This window comes from Amphiprion ocellaris, chromosome 11 (genome assembly GCF_022539595.1).
Source record: "Amphiprion ocellaris isolate individual 3 ecotype Okinawa chromosome 11, ASM2253959v1, whole genome shotgun sequence".
NCBI classification, from domain to species: domain Eukaryota; kingdom Metazoa; phylum Chordata; class Actinopteri; family Pomacentridae; genus Amphiprion; species Amphiprion ocellaris.
In genome coordinates, this window is record NC_072776.1 from 18574003 (window position 1) to 18587587 (window position 13585).

At 37.9% G+C, this 13585-nt stretch overlaps 2 long non-coding RNA genes across 4 annotated transcripts in view; one reads left to right on the forward strand and one right to left on the reverse strand.

Moving 5' to 3' along the window:
- The window catches only part of LOC129350039 (uncharacterized), a 6547-nt gene extending 5734 nt beyond the window's left edge, over positions 1–813 (forward strand). The window contains exon 2 of the long non-coding RNA XR_008603246.1: positions 479–813. This is a non-coding gene — a long non-coding RNA (uncharacterized LOC129350039). The remainder of the gene's footprint in view (positions 1–478) is intronic.
- A 5699-nt stretch (positions 814–6512) lies between these two features.
- LOC129350038 (uncharacterized) lies at positions 6513–13222 on the reverse strand. 3 transcript variants are annotated; one of them, XR_008603245.1, is made up of 4 exons: positions 13109–13222; positions 12108–12208; positions 9299–9399; positions 6513–6917 (listed from the first exon to the last, which is right to left on the reverse strand). It is a non-coding gene; the product is annotated as an uncharacterized LOC129350038 (long non-coding RNA). The 3 variants fall into 3 exon arrangements; XR_008603243.1 differs by having other exon boundaries at positions 6513–9399; XR_008603244.1 differs by lacking the exons at positions 12108–12208; positions 13109–13222 and adding an exon at positions 10372–10476 and having other exon boundaries at positions 6513–9399.
- Between the last annotated feature and the right edge of the window lie 363 nt (positions 13223–13585).

Sequence of the window (13585 nt, forward strand, 5' to 3'; positions counted from 1 at the left end):
TCGCTCTGAAAACGTCATAGTATAAGCATGTCGCTCTGAAAACGTCATAGTATAGCATGTCACTCTAAAAACGTCATAGTATAGCATGTCACTAAAAACACCAGAGTATAGCCTTTGGTCCACAAAACGTTGTTTTGTCCTGGCTGTCTGAAGTAGGTGAGGAGCAACACAAAAACAGTCCAAACACTGGTTTCCAGAGGGTTAGACGAGTATTTATTTGAAAGAGTAAGTTTACAACAACACAACATGTGAGGGGGTTAAAAGCAAATGGGTGTTAGTAAAATAAAAATAAACAGAACTAAAAGTGAACTTCATGTTGACATTGATGGGCATTCCAACCAGGAACAAAGTAAAAGATAATCAATACGAAAAAAAAACTCTTCCTGTTCACCTCTTAAAACCCAAAAACACACCGCAGTAGCACTCTAAACTAAAACTACCAATTGATTCCCTTTTTTCCTTTGTGAACAATTCTAAGGTCCCTCTCTATCTCCCCACACATCCACCAACCACTGGAACACATCTCCAAAGTTCTGCCGGGCCAGCTCAGCTTCCCCTCAGAAGAAGTGCCGCCACCTGCCAGATGAAGGAGCCTTTTGAGAGGCAGCTGGCATCGTGATTGGACTGTACTTTGGTCTGTTCCAGTCCAGCTTCAGCTCCAGAGACGGCAGGCGGGACGAGTCAACGGAGGCCGGGTGGAGGAAGGCATGCAGCTGAGTACAATCCAGAAAACAACAGAGGAGGAATGCAGCGGCCCAGTGCCAGAACAACCAGAGTAGCATCGTATGTCTCTTAGAAAACATCATAGTATAGCCTTTGGTATGAAAAAAACGCCATCATATACATTGGATATTGTACAAATAACAAGTCAAAGGAAAGAGACATACATTGTAGAATTGTAGTAATTGTGAGCTGAATGATTTACTGATTATCAGTATTTTATTTTTTACTGATTTACGGTAATAAATACATTTAAAAATGGCGCTACTTTGGCTCTGAACCTTAATCTACCTGTGGTCACTCTGTCTTCTGGAGTGATTTGATTGGTTATACGTAATGAATAAAACTCCTTTAACTTAACATCTGTAAACAAAACAAAAACGTATCAACAAAGTTTTCTGTTAGAGTTTGTGTTCTTCTAAGTTTACCTCCAAGATTTTAAATACTTTCATTTACTGCAAATGAAAATCTACTTCAAATGTCTCTCTAATAATCATTATCAGCCTTAAAAACCCACAAAGCACCCCTCTATACTGGACCACACTTAGTACAGTCTGGTTCCCCCTTCTATAAATCTTCTTGGAATCTTCCACTTCCTGTTTGTCAAAGAGGCCTTCTACCTGGACAGGTTTTGTTGGAGCTCATGCAGCAAACATTTTGGGTAACTGCACTTTAATATGGATGGATGACACTGAATTAGAGTGTTTTAATGAGACTGAGTTAAGATGTGTAGCTCTGTCATTAAATAGTAAATTATTTCTCTGAATTCACAGAGAAGTCTGAAATGTTTGTTAGGTTAGCGTCCCACATGTTCTTTGGCTCAGCTAAAGCTAACTCTCTCCAACTTCTGGATCTCTTGAGTTGCTTGTTGTTAAAATATCTTGCTGGAGGTGCTGAAGCTCAGAAAGTCTGAGATGTTTGTTCAAAATAAGCTCATTCTCAAGTCTTATCTAAACTGTCCTCTTTTGTTTTAACTTTCCCTAAACTTAAGAGTTAATGACAGCAGCACATCCAGACTGTCTCATTTATGTAGAGATTAAACTTCAGTGTCATTCATTAATGTTAAAGTGCAGTTTTTCAAATGTTTGTTGCACATGCTCCCGACCAAACCAGTCCAGGTGGAAGACGATGTGAAGAGAAAGCTCCAGAGGATGAATATCACACATTTACGTTGGAAATAAATGTCCTTTAATTAGACATTGTCATGCAAAAGATGAATTTCCCTTTAATGATGTTCAAGTCTTTGAGTGTTTTGTTGATGTTGGTTTCTAAATGTTTTCTGACACTCGGCCCCAAAGATTAAAACCTTCTACGGCTCACAAGCTGCAACAATTCACACATTATCAACTATCTTTCTGACTAAACTAAGATAAAAAGTGAAAAACTGCCTGATTCCTGCATCATGAATGTAAATCTTTTTGGTTTTTATGACAGTAAACTGAATATATTTGGGTTTGACATTTTATTAACCAAAACAAGAAATGAATTACTGGAGAAAACAATCAACAGATTAATGGTCAAAGAAAATGTGTTTTTCAACATATATGGCTGAATTACTCCATTACAAGATACATACAATTTAAATTCAATTTTATTTATATAACGCCAGTTACAGGTCAAATTCTCTCAAGACGCTTTATTTTTATTTTATTTTTTTTCATATTTAAAATATGACAAAGTAAGAAACTTAAACCTCTTGACTAATCCAATTTATTATTTGGTTTTTAAGAGACTAATGGACAATTAAAATAACTTTCTCCACTAAAACTAATAAACATGAGGTCAAATAGAAGGAACAGTTTTAAATACTGCAGTCCCACGATGACAAGAATAAAGTTTGTCAACAAAAACTAAATCTGCTGGTGGATTCCATTAAAGTCCTAAAAAATGATAATAAAGTGTGATACTAAAGGTTTGTGGTGCTAAAAATCTCAGAGTAAAGATACCAAGTTGAACATCTGGATGGAGGTTGATAAAAGTTGACCTCCCTTCATTTCTCTGGAGTTGACTCCATGGATTTTATGGATGGTGGTTAAAGATCTGCTCTTCTAGTCATCTTCCTTCTCGTCGCTGTAAAAAGTCAGTCCATCCTGGCCGACTTCAACACCTCTTCATGACAACTTGTTCTGCCTCCGACCTGGTGGAAACTCAAGAAACTGGGGAAAACCCATCGAGACTCGAAGAACTCGTGGCGACTCGAGGAACTCGTCGGGCGGGGGAAGGTGTGGTGGGTGGTGGGGGGAGGTGGGGGAGTAGAGGGGGGAGGCCACCACCCACCTCCCCTCCTACTCTCCGCCCTGGCTCCACCCAGACTCCGCCTTGGCTCTGCCCACGTGGTCACTTCAGGAACTACGATGCCAAAGGGACGACGAAATTATTTCTTTTTATCTGATCTGTAGCTCAGTGAGTTAAGGATTTGCCTGGGGAGCAGCAGGTCGCTGGTTCAAGACCAGAAACTTCTTAAATTTTATCAAAATCCTGACAAAGACAAACAAAGAAAAATGCCGGTGGTGGGTCTTGAACCTGCGACCTTCCAGTTGGTAGTCTCTCTCCTTTTCCCCTGAGCTACCTGCTCAGATACAAATTCTTCTTTTTTTTGCGCATTTATCATCTATTTTTTCTCGTTTTCGAGTTTTTTTTTAATTCGAGTCTCGTCTCGACCGTTTTTCTCAGGAGGTTGGACTTCAGCCTTTGTGCTGGAGGGTGGAACCCTCAGTTCCAAGACTTTCCAAAGCCTCCAGACCTCCCGAGTCCTCAGGACCTGAGCTTTCACACAGTCTGAGGGCTGAAATTTTCTAAGTCCCACAGTAGTTCTCTGTTAGATTGAACTTTCAGACAGTCTGAGGACTGAAATCTTAAAAGTTCTTGAGTAGTTCTCTGTTAGTTTGAACCTTCAGACAGTCTGAGGACTGAAGTTTTAAAAGTTTCTCAGTACTTCTCTGTTAGTTTGAACCTTCAGACAGTCTGAGGACTGAAATCTTGGAAGTTCTTGAGTAGTTCTCTGTTAGTTTGAACCTTCAGACAGTCTGAGGACTGAAGTTTTAAAAGTTTCTCAGTACTTCTCTGTTAGTTTGAACTTTCTGGTTAACAGAACCCTTAAAACTTGTGACCATGAGTCTTGATTTCACATTTAGACCATCCATCTGAGTTCTTCTCAGACCTTCACCTGTGGGTTTTTTACAAACTTTGATTCTCTTCACTGAACAGTAAAGTCTGTGGAGATCAGAAGGTAACATTAGTTTGATAAATGCCTTCAACTACTAGTAGACTTTATCTGGAAAGCAGTTTTCTGAAATGAGTTCTTAGTAAATCTGTCCGCAATCAAACCAAGAACATAGAAAGAGGAAATGTTTGAAGAAACGACTTGATGTTTTCAGTTCAGACTAGAAAACAATTTAAGACTTATATCTGTTTTTGCTCTTTTTGATCGTTTTATTGCTTCTTCTGTTTAATTTGATCTTCTAAAGTTTAACTGGTGTCTTTTCAAATGTTTTGTCTTTAGTTTGATTCTTCTTAAATGTTTAGAAAATAATAAAAGGTGAGAAAAGAGCAGAAGTAATGTCTGATTTCCAAATGTTTTGTCTTTTTTAATGTTTAATTGTTGTTTTTTTCAAATGTTTTATCGGCTTGTTTGAAAAATTTCCTTTTCTTTCCCAATGTTTAATTTTTTGATTAAATCTTTGTTAAGGTTTTTCTTTTTTAATGTTTTACCACCTTTTAATGTTTAATTTTCTTTTTAAATGCTTCATTGTATTTTCTGTTTAATTCCTAAGATTAAATTTTCTTATTAAACATTTAATTTTTTAATTAAATGTTTTGTCTTTTTAAAGGTTTAATAATCTAATTAAATGTTTTGTATTTTTAAAATGTTTAATATTCATGTTTAATTGTATTTTTTAAATGTTTAATTATCTAAAATATTTCGTCTTTAATGTTTAATATTTGTTTAAATAATTTTGTTTTATTTCATAATAACATGTTGTGTATCTTCTGTTTAATTATCTAATTAAATATTTTGTCTGTTTAATATAATTTAATTGTATTTAAGGTTTAATTTGCTTTTTAAAAGTTTTATTGTATTACTTTTTTTTATTTAATTGCTTTTTTTAAACGTAGTTTATTTCTTTAATCTTTTTTTCTGTCAACATTTTAACCCCAACCTTAAAAATGAAATAAACCCTTAAATCACAATGAAAATACTTCTGTTGTCACAATCATGAGTTAGTCAATTATTCAGTTTATCAGTTCAACTTTATTTGTTTAGCAGCTTTCATGCAGATGACAAAACTAAACAAGCAAAGAGAAAAAACTATACTAAAACTATGATTAAAACTTTTTAACATCATAATAAAATATGTTGTGTCCAGGGGATGGAGGGAGTTTATTGAAGTCTTCTTGGGCTCACATGGTTAATCATTTAAAATATAAACTTGATATTCAGTCTAAGGAAACTGCAGAGAGACAGAAGAACCAACAATATCTCCTGTTTTCTCCTTTAATCACTCGACTCTTCTTGTGCTTTCAGACCAAAGAACTACAGACTCTTCACAACCTGCTCAAACTCTTGGTACAGGACCTCACCACATGGCTCAAGAAGGTTTCCTTCTCCTCATTTCTACTCTGAAGCTCACCTTCTCCTGCTCAAACTGCTGACAAATGTTTGTGCTGCTCTAAAGTCTGGTCTCCAGAACTTCCTAAAAACTCTCAAAGTCCCTTCTGCTGCAGGTTGCTTTGTAGAACTGTTCCAGAAAACCTCACTAAACCACATGGAGGGGCCTCAAGATAGTCGTCCAAATGAAACCGTACAAAAACCAAACTAGCACAACCCAAACGCTGACGTTTCCTGCAGCCTACCAGAGAACCTCTTTAAACAGAGAATCAGGACAGGAACTCTTACCTTCTGGACAACCAACGCTGGTTCACAAACAAGAATACAGAATGTGTCTGACCAAAAACCTCTCAAGACTCACTACAGCCAAGATAAAGACACAACTCAGCTGCACCAAACCCACTAATCATTGCACACATTAGCACCATGTGCTAACTGTGTCTAAAGAACCACATTTACCAAGACAGCTATCCAGTACAAAGCCCTAAAGGACACCAAGAAACACATTAAAGATGATTTTACTGCTGGAAGCTGCAAGCCAACGCCTAAAGAACAAACTAGAGCAATGGAGCCAAACCCGGTTCCGTGGTGAAGAGAAGCAGAGGAAATGTTTGTCTGCAGCTAAATAAAGCAGGAAGACACTGAGCTGCTCAGGTGTTCCTGATAACACCAAGCAGCCACCTGGACAGCCAATAGGAACACAGCTTCCTGGAAGTCCAGAGGGCTGGGTTAGTGAAGGAAATTTAGTTTAAAGTTGAAGCAGAAAGTTAACAAAGAAAGTTGAAAGCCACCTTCTGATACCTGAAATCTCTGAGTTTTCACACAAAGAACGCCTGAACATGTCAAACTGGTTTCGTAGTAGAACCATCATTGTAAAAACGTCATAGTATGGTGTGTTACTCAAAAAACATTGTGACCTGGCTGTCTAGGGTCGCCGAGGAGCAACACAAAAACAGGACAAATGCTGGTTTCCAGGGGGTTATGATGGATGGACCGGCTCGTCCTCGTAGGGCTCCTCCTGTAGCCTTGAGGGAACCACAGGAACATTCAGTAGCTGTTGGAGTTCTTCCTGTCAGGCTCGTGGTAGAACAGCTCTAAAGAATCTTGTACTCGTCTTATCTGGAACAATCTAACACCCTAAACTGTTAACAGCGGTGTAAAGAAGCAAACACACAGGTATAGATTAGGACTCAAACTAGATTTATTTTAGAAAACAAATCAACTTAGAGGCATTTGTTCACACATGTGGCTGAATAGGAGGCCGTCCAATCAGATTCGAGGTCTTCACTCTGTAGGTTGTTTGTTTGGTGAGACTCTTGGACCTCCATCAGCTGATGTGGATGTTTGATGGTCTTCTTCTCTAGTGCCAGATGATTCATCCATGAATTCAGCAGCTACAGACTGAAATGAAGCTCATGCTGCCGTTATTGAATTCCTGTTCCAGATCAAATGTTCAGAGCTCACCTTGAATGCAGCCGTCTGCTGTCCGATAGTTTTTCTCATTGTAGTCTTCAATAAAGTCTTTTTCCTCATGTCAGGATGTGGTGAGACTCTTTCTCAGTCGCTGCAGACGTCCCTCATTGTGCATCTCCAGAGAAGAAACAGAAAAACTGATCACTGCTTCAGCATCACAAACGCTCTCCAGCACTGAGAGTGTTTTAGGAATTCATTCATTGTGTTGTGAACTTTGAAGGAGCAGAAACTTTACAGCTGATATGAGCTCCAATTCTGGATGTTTTAGGAAATCAAGTTCACCAAATGAACACTTGATTTTTGCTGATAACTCTCATTAAATTACTGAAGAAATCTCACATAAAAAGCTGTAAACTCTCAGGCAGCTTTTGTTAAAGTTTGTCTATAATTCTATCATCATGTTCTGGAACCAGGACTCTGCAGAAGTTCCTTCAAACAGATACTTGTGTGTTTCTATTTAAGGCCTCAGGTTTGAACGTACAGCAGAGGATTAGAAAAGAGTGATTTTAATATTTAAATTAGTCCAGTAAATGTTTGGAGTAAAAATGATTAAAATTTTGATTTAGATAGATTTGTGTCAAATAATATTGTAGAGTCTCGCTTAAATATCTCCAAATGAGTTCAGTGTATTTACATTTTATAGAATATTTGATTTCTTAATCTCAATACTGTAGGGTCTGACCCAAAATATTATAATGGTGTAAATTTAAATAATAAATAATATTGTAGTGCAGAGTAAAACTTTAATCAGCTAAACTTACATAATAAATATCACTGCACAATCTTAACCTGAACATTTATATTATTGAGGTAAACTTACATAACTCTTGATATTCTAGAGTCTTAACTGGAATATTTCTAACATTAATCTTTTTGTATTGTGCTGATAAACAACAATAACCCGACTTTCAGATAATATTTGTTGTCTGTGATTGTGAGACTAAATTCCTCCACATTCTGGAACTTTGGAACCTGCAGCAGCTGTAGGAGCAAATAAAAATCGAATCTGTTCATTTCCATATTATGCACATTTATTTATTCCTAATATCTCAGACTGAATGGTAGCTGGTAGTAAAAACAAACTCATCTGATCATTCTGATCAATACTTCATGATCAATATCAGGACAGATGTTACAACTCCAGCTGTTGCATTAGACTGCAGTTATTCACAGAGAAATTAAAACATCACATTCCTCATAAAAACTAGATGGGACTTTTATTAAATAAAGTGTTGGTGAATAAACAGTGTAAAAAGTGCAAAGCAGCTCCATTAAATCAGGAGATGTGAGACTTCCACAGCATGGATCACCATCTGCTGTGTTGATTCATAGCTGAATGTCAGAATGAACTGAGCTAGAAAAGCTGCTTTGAGCTGCAACATTACGGTCTGACAATCCAACACCATCACAGTTTTCATCTGGTTGTTTTGCTCCAACATGCTGTGAAGTTCAGTTTTTACCTGAATCAATACAGAGATTCTATTTCCAACCAAGACTGGAATAAAAATTAGAATGTTATGAGGCTATTAATGCAACTAAATCCTTTCAGATGGAAGGATTTACTTCTAAGTTCTAATTCAAGTTGGGGTCTGACCCTAAATATTATAATAATGATGTCAATTTAAATAATATTTTAGTGCAGAGTCATAAACTTTAATCAGCTAAACTTACATAATAAATATCACTGTACAATCTTAACCTGAACATTCATATTATTGAGGTAAATTTACATAAATCATGATATTCTAGAGTCTTAACTGGAATATTTCTAACATTAATCTTTTTGTATTGTGCTGATAAACAACAATAACCCGACTTTCAGATAATATTTGTTGTCTGTGATTGTGAGACTAAATTCCTCCACATTCTGGAACTGGACTGAATTTCCCAAAATGGAAACATGGACAGAATTTAACACTCATGTATCCATGGCAACGCTAACGTTTCTGCTTCTTACCAAAGTTCCCAACACAAGTAAAGATTTTAATGTAAAACTTCAGGGATGACTGCTAACCATAAGTATTCTGATCAATACTTCATGATCAATATCAGGACAGATGTTACAATTCCAGCTGTTACATTAGACTGCAGTTATTCAGAGAAATTAAAACATCACATTCCTCATAAAAACTAGATGGGACTTTTATTAAATAAAGTGTCGGTGAATAAATAGTGTAAAAAGTGTGAAGCAGCTCCATTAAATCAGGAGATGTGAGACTTCCACAGCATGGATCACCATCTGCTGTGTTGATTCATAGCTGAATGTCAGAATGAACTGAGCTAGAAAAGCTGCTTTGAGCTGCAACATTACAGTCTGACAATCCAACACCATCATAGTTTTCATCTGGAAGGATTTACTTCTAAGTTCTAATTCAACTTTCAGTTGGAGCACATTGCATTCACTAAGAAAAACAGCGATACCTTCATAGCAACATTTAATAAACCTAAAGCTTCCCTGTTGGCACATTGGTGGAGTTTGTTACTGAGCATCTGAACCTTAAATCCAGTGAGACGACCATCTTCAGTCGAGGCCAGTCAGAGAACTTCAAGACCTTCCATCAGCTGGACCAGATGTGGCATCATCTCCCTCTGAACATCTGGATGACAGGAGAAAAGACAGAAATCAAACACAGAAATACAATTTACTCACTTTCATCATTTTATAAAAGTAGCATGAACTTTATTAAAACTTGACAACATCAGTAATGGAAGTAAATGTTTTTATCTCGGGTTGAAGCTAAATTTAAAGTCAATTTTAATGACAGTTTATCCTGAGAGGAGTGAGAATGGAGCTTTTCTTTCCTTTTTAGAATATTCCCTCAAAATATTCTGTTTATTATTGGCTTTAGAAGCATTTTTCTTTACTTATTTATTTTTAGATACCTCAGACTGATACACTTTGCTGGTTTGCAGATAATTTCATGTACAATGACAATGAAGATCTTCTATTATAACATATTTTGCTAAAACAAGAACTGAAACCTTCTCAACCATCTCTCAGTCTGCAAAATTCCAACTGCGACCAAGAATTATCTGATGTACTTATTATTATAATCTTTACTGAACCAGCCCTGGAATTAATAAAAGTCTGTATATGGATTTGATTTTCTCTGATGAGACACCTATGGAAACCGTAGTACTTTTTAACTATCCTTTGAAGGGAAAGATTGGGTCTTCATTCAGGTGGATAAAAAAAATGCTCTCCGTTAAAAAACAAAAAACTGCATACAATAAAGTAAATCTCTTCTGCACTGCACACATACTACACTTTTGTATAACTCTGGATGTCAGAGTAAAGGCAGACAGATCCACCAATCAGCCACAACATTCTGACCACTGACAGCTGAAGAGAACAACATCCATCATCTTGTTCTAATGTAACGTTCTGCTGGGAATCCTTGACATTCATGTGGATGTTTGACATGTACCACCACCTAAACACTGTAAGACAAACAACCCCCTAGTCTCCATAGCAACAGCAGTCCTTGATGCCAGCTGCCACCCTCAGCAGAACAAATTAAAACTACTCAGGAGTGGTCCGAGGAACACGACAGAGCTAAGCTGTTCACCTGGGTTCCACACTCCCCACATCCAGATCTGATGGAGCATCTGTGGGATGGTCCAGGATCAGCCTGGTCTAGGTAGGACCCACCCTGCAACCCACAGGACCCACAGAATCCACAAGTAGGGCTGGGCGATAAATCGATTTTATCGATTAATTCGAGTTTGTACTTAATGTCAATTTGTTTTAATGAAAATCGATTTTCTCATCAACATCTGCCACCAACGCCTGCCTGCTGGGCTCCCGTAGTTCAGAGTGCCCCCCCTTGATACACAAACAACATGGCGGCGAGCGGTGCAGATCTAAAGGCGTGTGTCCACTAGATGCGATTTTCCCACACAGCAACGCACCGCATCTGAAAATCGCACGGACGGCGGGCAGTCACTAGCGGACCACAACATGGTCACATGACAGCGCTGAGCAACAGCAGGCCGCTACGTGGTCACATGACCGAGCTTCCAGCTGGACGGTCCAGCAGACAAGTCGGATAAACACAGCGGCTCGGCCGCAAATTTTCCCTTTTATTTCAAAAAACACGTCAGCGAAAAGTATTTCTCAAAGCATTTGAAGCGAGAAATAATCTGTGCAGCAGCTGAATCTGTCCTCGTTTTAGGTCACCGACGCCTAGTTTAGAAGTTTGAGGACAGTTTCACAATGCGTGGAATCTCCGCATGCAATTTGCATAAAGTAGAAGTCAGTCTACTTTATGCAAATGAGCTGCAGCCTTCTCCGGGTAAACACACCGGATTGCAGCTGGAAACGCACTGCAACCGGACCAGCATGCCACATGCGGCGCATTTCCAGCTGCAATCCGGTGTGTTTACTCGGAGAGGGCTGCAGCTCATTTGCATAAAGTAGACTGGACTCCGGCGTGCAGAGATTAGGTAGGGGGTAAAAAAAAAATAAATAAAAAATCGGATAAATCGTGATTTTTTGTGAAAAAAAATCAGAGATTTTTTTTTTTAGGCCATATCGCCCAGCCCTATCCACAGGACATCCCCAGAGGTTCTGATGAACCACTGGGTCAGAGGAGTTTTAGCAGCATAAAGGGACCAACACAGTGTTAATCAGGTGGTCAGAATGTTATATACTGTCATGCTGATTATATGATCAGTAATTGCTACAATCAATTATAACGTCCACATTGATCAGGAAGAAAAAACAAACTATCAGTTCATTCAGAAACTGCGGAGTTAAACCTAAAAACACAGACCTCAACAGCAGTTTGTTTCAAAGCAGAACACCAGCCAGTTTTCACTAAAGAAGCTTTCAAAGCAACAATTAAATGACAGTTTTGTTCTCATTAAGTTCACAGAGTCAGCCAAAATAATGTATACACATCAGGAAAAGAAAAACTTTTATAAATATTTCATTTGTATAAGTGCTTCTATAAATATATATATATACCTCTTTCTAAGTTTGATCAAATCATAACTCTGTCCTGTTGTACGATGTTTTCCCAACAGATGGAATTACCCTCATGAATGGAGCATCAACAAGTGACGTCTACAACACAAGAGAAATGTCTGGAAGCCAGTGGCCACCACTTTGAGCACCTCTTGTAATTGTAGAGGCCAAAGATAACTTTTATTAATCTCGTGATGTCTGAATAAATTTGGTATTGAAATATTTATGTAAGTTTTTCTTCTCCTGATGTGTGTAAACATTATTTTGGCTGACTCTGTATAATGGGTTTCTGACAGGTCACCAGGCAACACCTTTTTATAATAATGACAAACATACCTGCATTCTACAGGAGTGATTTTCCTCATGTGCAGGTAAAGATGTGTGAGGAGCTTAGAGATGACAGGAGCAGGAGTCATCCTCACTAATTCAGCTTCCACCTAGAAACAGAAAGACCACAAACAAACACTGATATACTCTCAAACGTTCAACCTCACAGCCTCAAAATATCTGTTTAGGAAGTGTTGCGTTTCTAAATTCTGCTGAAAGCATTGACAGACATTCTCTTACAAGGTTGTATGAAAAGCAGCCTGTCCTCTGAGCTACTGAGAAATCTTCCTGAACAAAGTTTCTACATGTAAATCAGCTCAACAAAAACTAAAGCCTCAGTCAGAGATAACAGGTATCGCAAATTATAGACAACTTTCTTTGTTAACGCAGACTTTCTGCTTCAACCTCACATAAAAAGGGGAGTTTAACTCGTCAGGTGACTGAAAACGAACGGCTTGTGCAGTTCTAGATCCAAAAGTAGGATGTTTCAACTCATGTTTTACTACAAATACATGCAACAATTAATAAATACAATGGCTGGTTGTTAGTTTATTCATTATTAATGTCACTTTATATACTGGACTGAACTTGAGCAGTGGAAGAGAGAAGGAATTTAATGAAATTATGGAGATTCAGAGAGGTAATGCTGCACAATGTTAAGTTAAGCGTGGTTTAATTCAAACCAGCTGAATGTTAAACTTCAGTGCAGCTGAACGAGTTTCAGTTAACCTTAAAGTAAAATAACCTTTTTAAAAGCTAAAATACACAACAGAGAAATACAGGTTGAGAAGGTCATTCTGATAATGAGGACAGCTGCTGCAGCAACTAACACAGGTGTTCAGCGGTAAGTTAGCCACCTGTGTCAATTAGCCCGCTAGCTAACTTAGCCGCTTAGCTAGCTAACGCGTCCGGACCAACTGCTCAAACACGACAAAACAAAACTCTTCACAAGTCGCTGACTTAACGTACAACAAAACAACGCTGCTGGTTAGAAGTATCTATCTTCTTACCATGTTTTACTCCAAAAACAAGATCAACAGCAGCCAGAGATGCTACCAGACGTGCCGACCATAGCTATAGAAAGAAGGCTAGATACGCTAGCGCTCTGTCTTCTATGGTCTGACCAATCACTGCTCTCTGGCTCCGCCCTCTGAGAATCTTGTTGTCGTTTGGCTCCACACTTGCTGATGACCACTTCCGGTCACAGAAAATAAAAAAACGGACCTTTTTTCGTTTCTGTCTCTTACTGATTTTATTTTTTTGTTATTCTAAATATAAAATGAAAATCAAAGCATTTTTTAAAAATTCGTATATCCCATTTTGATCATGAAAAGGAAAAACGCCTTGTATTTCAATTTTAATTTTTGTATTTTAAAACGAAAATCAAATAACCACTCGTTTTCTGTTTTTCAATACCCGTTTCAGAACGGAAAATCCAATTACCAGATCCGTATACGGACCCGTGTGGCTGTTCTTGCTCAGCATAT